Source organism: Triticum dicoccoides, chromosome 3B (assembly GCF_002162155.2).
Source record: "Triticum dicoccoides isolate Atlit2015 ecotype Zavitan chromosome 3B, WEW_v2.0, whole genome shotgun sequence".
Lineage (NCBI taxonomy): Eukaryota > Viridiplantae > Streptophyta > Magnoliopsida > Poales > Poaceae > Triticum > Triticum dicoccoides.
This window is the reverse complement of record NC_041385.1, coordinates 804,554,539-804,561,156: the sequence shown is the minus strand read 5'-3', so window position 1 is coordinate 804,561,156 and position 6,618 is coordinate 804,554,539.

The following is a 6,618-nucleotide window of genomic DNA, read 5'->3' as shown; positions in this document are numbered from 1 at the left end:
ATCATATTGCTCAAACTAGACTTTGCTAAGGCCTTTGACACGATCGAGCATGCCCCCATGTTGGAAATCATGAAACATATGGGTTTTGATGACAGGTGGCTGGGCTGGATGGAACTATTTTTTGGCTCGGGAGTTTCGTCAGTCCTCTTGAATGGCGTTCCTGGCCGGAAATTGAAATGCAAATGTGGAGAACGCCAGGGTGACCCTCTCTCGCCACTAATCTTTGTTCTTGCAGCTGATCTGCTACAAGCTGCGATCAATGATGCTTATGCTCAGGGATTGCTAGAGCTTCCCATTCCACGTGAAAATGCAGGTGACTTCCCGGTGGTGCAGTATGCTGACGACACGATCTTGATTATGCAAGCTTGTCCTACACAGGCAATCCGCATGAAACTTATCTTGGAGGATTATGCGGCTTCGATAGGGCTCAAAATTAACTTCCATAAATCGACCCTCATACCCATCAACGTTGACCACCAGCGTGCCGGGGGGTTGGCGGAAGTGTTTGGTTGCTCGGTTGGTTCCCTGCCGTTTACATACCTTGGTCTTCCCATGGGGACGATGAGGCCGACTGTTCTTGATCTCATGCCATTAGTTCATTCGGTTGAGAGGAAAACTTCCACTGCCCTATCACTGATGTCGTCGGGGGCCAAACTAACGTTGGTCAATTCGGTGGTCACCTCCATGTTGATATATGCAATGTGTACGATCAAGCTACACCCAAAAATAGTTGAACACCTGGACAAACTCTTCCGCTATTGTCTATGGGCAAAAAATTCTGATGATGGGATCAAATCCAACTCCCTTGCTGCATGGGAGCTTATCTGTCGACCGAAACGGTGTGGTGGCCTTGGTGTTATTGATGTCAGAATACAAAATACCGCGCTTCTCCTAAAATACTTGTTCAAATTCTACAATCGTGAGGATGTACCCTGGGTTCAGCTGATCTGGGAGACGTACTACCCGAACAAGGTGCCGCACACCACCGAGCCAGTGGGTTCCTTCTGGTGGAAAGATGTAATGCAGCTCAGTGGAATCTTTCGTGGGATCACCAGGGTCGTTCCCGGAGATGGTCGCACCTCACTATTCTGGAAGGATGTCTGGTTTGGGGACCCAGCCTCCGCATTGATGGATACGCATCCGCGGGCATTCTCATATGCTTTGAATGAGGATGATTTTGTTGCCAAGATCCTCAGATCCACTGATCCTGCCGCGGTCTTCAGTCTCCCTCTTTTGATCCAGGCCAGGGAAGAGATCAGAGAGATACATCAAGGGTCTGCACACGTCGGTCTGGACAGTGGATCGGTTGATACTTGGGTCTGTGACCTGGGACGATACTCGTCTAAGAAATACTATATCCACTGCTTCAGGCAGGTAATGGCTGATGAGGCCGTTGGATGGCTATGGAAATCCAAATGCCCTATCAAGTTCAAGATGTTTGGGTGGCTGCTTATGGTAGATCGGTTCAACACCAGGAATATGCTGAAGCGGCGGCACTATAATGTGGATGGGGGCAACTATACTTGCATGCTCTGCCAAAACCCACCCGAGGAAACCGTGGAACATCTCTTCTTCACGTGCCCTTTTGCCCAACAATGCTGGAGTAGGATTGGTCTGACGTGGCCAGGGGGGACCAACAGACTTGCCATCTTGCATGGTGGTAGAGATGACTGGCGTCGGCCGCTATTCATGGACATCTTCTTGCTTGCTGCTTGGAGCCTGTGGATGGAAAGGAACAACCAACATTTCAGGGGGATCCCGCATTCGTTCGGGGCATGGTTAGCTAGATTCAAACATCTGCTGGGTTTGGTGACTCACAACTGTCCTGAGAAGGTTCATCCTTTCCTCTCTGATTTCATTGTTAGTTTGGGCAGCTAGCTTTTGTATCAATCATGGCCGGGGGGCCTAAGAACCCTATGTAACACAAATGTAACTGTTCTGTTGTTAGTAATACAAAGTCAGTGGGAGCCTCTCCCACTGTCACTAATTCCTCAAAAAAAAACTAGCACCTCTTTACCTTTCTTCCTTCGGTTATTCCACCGCCGGTTTCTCCTTGCCGGGGCGGTATCCTCACTGTCAGATCCTCCTGCTCCTATGTTCTCTCCGGGGAGTCTCCTCCCTTCCTCAGCACGTGCACACTTGTCGGCCAGGGCATATAGCTCACTGACGTCCCTGATCTTGCACATCGCCATCTCCTCCCGCATCCTGCGGTTCCGCACGTTCTGATGGAACGCACTGATTACCGCGGCAGGGTGGATGTCTGGGATGTTGTGCTGCACGTTGCTGAATCTGTGTATGTACTTGCGCAGGGATTCTCCTTCCTTTTGGGCGAGCAGGTGAAGGTCACTCTCCTGGCCAGGAGGCTTGTGGCCGCCTGTGAAGGCGCCGACAAACTGATGGCACAGGTCAGCCCAGGAGCATATGGAGTTGTCCGGCAAGTGCATGAGCCAGGATCTGACGTTGGGCTTGAGCACCAGCGGGAAGTAGTTGGCAAGGATCTTGTCGTCTCGCCCCCCAGCAGCTTGCACCGCAATGGTGTAGATGCTGAGGAATTCTGACGGATGCGTCTTGCCGTCGTACTTCTCCGGTACATCTGGCTTGAAGTTCTTCGTGCTGGGCCACTGGACCTGCCGTAGCTCACGAGTGAACGCAGGGCAACCTACCGTGTACGGCAAGTTGCCTGGTTCACCGGGCGCGTGCATGTCAACAGAGGGCCCAGCGCGCTTGTCGGATTCACGTCGCGCTTCTCTTTGGCGCTCGATACGAGTACGAGCGTCTTCTTGTTGTCGTTCGTGGAGAACTTGGCGCTGATCACGACGAACTCGTCGATCCGACGATGCGGTGGAGTCACTGTCGAGGTGGATCCGGCGAGTCGGCGATCTTGGCCTTCGGGGTGGAGAGTGCATGGTGGTTGCACCATCACCAGTTTTGTCGCCGTCGGCTCGCGCCTGGCAACCCTGCCGCGGCAGCGACGTGCTCGGCTGCCGTGGAGTGTCGCTGTTGGCGAAGCCGATGAGACTCTGAATGGTGGCCCTCCATTGGTCGAGCTTGTCTTCCGCAGGAGGATAATCCAGGAGCAGCTGAGCTCGCGCTAAAGCTTCTGCTGGAGTGGTGGGCGGTAGTGGCGAACGGTGCGAGGAGCGGGATATGCTTGGACTTCTAACTATGTTAGAAGGAGCAGCACCCCGTCCGGACGACCGTACTTCACTCGTGCCAGCATGTTGGCGTGCATGCTGGTCTTGAGCGTCCCGAGACCCACCAGCTTGATCTTGGTCCAACAAGCATATGGTACTGCGAATACCATGACGCTGTCGGTCCTGCATCTCCTGAGAGGGACGCGGCGGATGCGAAGACACCAAGGTTTGTGCGGCCTTGTCCTTGGGCCTGGCAGCACCATGAGCATCTTCGCCGACGTCTGTTCTTCCACCAGCGTCAACCCCACCACCCGTTTGCTCCGGTGGCGGTGAGATCGACACGGATGGAGCAGCTGCCTCCGAAGTCTTCTTCTTCGGTGGCATGTTGATGAAGAAAACGATGATCTAGCTCGTGTGAATGCCGGATCAGGTTCACGCAATCTCGACGCCCCCTACCTGGCGCGCCAAAGATGTCAGGGGAAACTGATCCACGAACACCGATGGGACCGGAGCCCCTTTCAGTTCGGCGGGGGGCGGAGATCGCACGAAGAGCAGATCGAGGCGGAGCACACGAGCAGTTTACCCAGCTTCGGAGCTCTCCGGAGAGATAACACTCCTACTGCTGCTTGTCTGATTCTATTATCTTCTTGCTCTCGAGCGAGCTAAGTGTTTTTCTGGCTTATGAAAGAGTCGAGCCCCCTCTACGTTGCGCATGGGCCTCCTTTTATACGTTAAAGGGGTCACCGACAGGTGGCAACGCAGAGAAGGGTACAAATGTAAAAAGAGAGGTAGTTGGTACAGTTGCTTGTACAGTGTACTCTACCTAACCCTGACGGCAGGGGACAAGGGCATTAAATGCCCGTCTGTGTCGCCTAAACAGTGCAGAAAAGGACCGTTAGAGGCGCCACCGTTCGCCACGATGGCGATCTTGTCAGCGTCGCATGCCACCGCTTACCGCTGGCTGCACAGCCTTCCGCCACGCGTGCCTGGAGAGGCCCCCAGGGTGACACGTTGGTGGATGCGCTGGAGCGTGGTCGCAGAGTGGCCGCTTGCCGCGGCAAGCGCCTTGCCGCGGCCGTTGTCTTGACGGGCCCGGAAGCTTGTCGCTCGCCGAGCCTTGAGGTGCCTTGGTTGGCCTTCCCGGCAAGCTCCTCTTGCCGGGGCCTTGTCTCTTGAGCTTAAATATCTTGTTCTTGAATGGCTCCAAAGGAGCCAAGGAGGATCTTGGCAGTCACCCGGCAAGCCCTGGCCGCGGGGCGCTGCAACTGCCCGTGCACAAGTTCGGGGTACTAGGGTACCAATATTCTAGTACACCGACAGAAGCGTGGTAAAGAAAGAGAACCATGGGTTCAGAAACCCATGCCCTTTCCTCCTAAGCCATCCAAGAAAAAAGACGATGAAGATTTTTAGCGCTTTTGTGAAATGCTTAGACCTGTCTTTTTGCGTATGCGCTTAACTGATATTCTGAAAATGTCTCCTTATGCTAAGTATATGAAAGATATTGTTACAAATAAAAGAAAGATATTGGAAGCTAAAATTTCCACCATGCTGGGTAATTATACTTTTAAGGGTGGAATACCAAAGAAACTTGGAGATCCAGGAATACCAACTATACCATGCTCCATTAAAAGAAACTATGTTAAAACTGCTTTATGTGATTTGGGAGCCGGTGTTAGTATTATGCCTTCTCTTTTTATCGTAGACTTGATTTGAATAAGTTGACACCTACTGAAATCACTTTGCAAATGGCTGATAAATCAACGGGTATACCCATCGGTACTTGTCAGGATGTGCCTGTTGTGGTTGCAAACGTTACTATTTTAACAGACTTTGTTATTCTTGATATTCCCAAGGACGACAGTATGTCGATCATCCTTGGTAGACCCTTCTTGAGTACTGCAGGGGCTATTATTGATTGCAACAAAGGCAATGTCACTTTTCATGTTAATGGTAATGAGCATACGGTACACTTTCCGAAGAAACAACCTATGTTCATATTATCAATTCTATTGGAAAAATTTCAACTATTACTATTGGAGGTTTTGAATTCCCTCTTCCTACTGTCAAAAAGAAATATGATATTCTTATTGTTGGGGACATGCATATCCCCATTGAGGTAACCTAGTGTTATTCGAAAATTCTCTGGTTTCATGTTATTCGAAGAAGTTTGTTAATAAGACTTGATCAACCTTGTTAATGGATTCCTTTTTATGAGCATGAGATGGATGAATTTAGAAAGCACAACCTTCTGTACCTACTTTCTACTTTCTGTTATTTAGTTTCAATAGAGCAAACATTGTATTATCTTCTGTTTTCTGAATTATCCATGCAATAAAAAATGTCCCGAAAATAAAAGTTCTCCAAATGCCCTGAAAATGTAGTATGATTTTTTATGGAACATTTTAAAATTTCTAGCACTGAGATTGCACCAGGAGGCTGCACCAGTGAACCGCAAGGGTGGAGGGCGCGCCCCTGCCTTGTGGGTCCCACGTGGGCCCCCCTCACTTATTCCAGCACCTATCCACTTCGTCTTCCTCCAGAAAAAATCATCTTGTTGTTCAAACCCATGTTCTTGCTCATCTTGCTGCTATTTTCGATCTCCTTGTGCAGAGCTCCATTTGCAAAACTGTTTTGGGGGATTGTTCTTTGGTATGTTACTCCTCCAATGGTCCAATTAGTTATTGTTCTAGTGCTTTATTAATTGCAATTTTTTGCTGCTTAGGTGACCTTGTTCTTGAGCTTGCATGTCAAATTTATATGGTCCAAGGTAGTTTTGATGCATTATATAGCTTCTAGGCACTTGAAGGAGTAGTTGCTATCAATCTTGTTGAGTTTGGTTCAATTTTATTTTGAGTCACTAAAAATTTCAGAAAATTTTCGGAGGAAGAAAAATGTTTAGGAAGATATATCAAGGTGGTTCCTCAAGGAAGCAAGCCCCAAGGCTCGCGATACATGGGCTAAACCTTGAACCACCAAGAGAACCTCCAGTACGGCCTTGCGAATGGCCGTTGGATGAATTCATGGGGCATCCAGGTTTCAAGGATGAGTTTGACACATACGTACAAAATGCTGGCCTTGAGGACTTCTTGTTAGATAAGTGCCGACAATACCATTGCCTCACTGATTCATTTGTGCGAAGATTTAAATTTACATCCCAGCATAATACTCATACTGTTCTATTTGATCTTTATGATAAATCTTATACCGTGGACCTAGAAGATTTTAGTGATGCATGCAAAAGCCCACAATGGGGCATTCTTAGTGAGCCTCGCAAAACTGAGTATAATGATTTCCTTCCTAGTATCACTATGGGAGAAACTAGAGATATCACTCCAGCTACCATGGGGAGTATTCATTTTCCTGCCATACATTATTTTGCTCTCTTCATAGGTAGATGCATTAATGGTAAACATGATCATAGCCACCTTTGTGCATCAGACCTTAGTGTCCTCAAGTGTGAAGTGTTGGGTGATAAGCGATATAA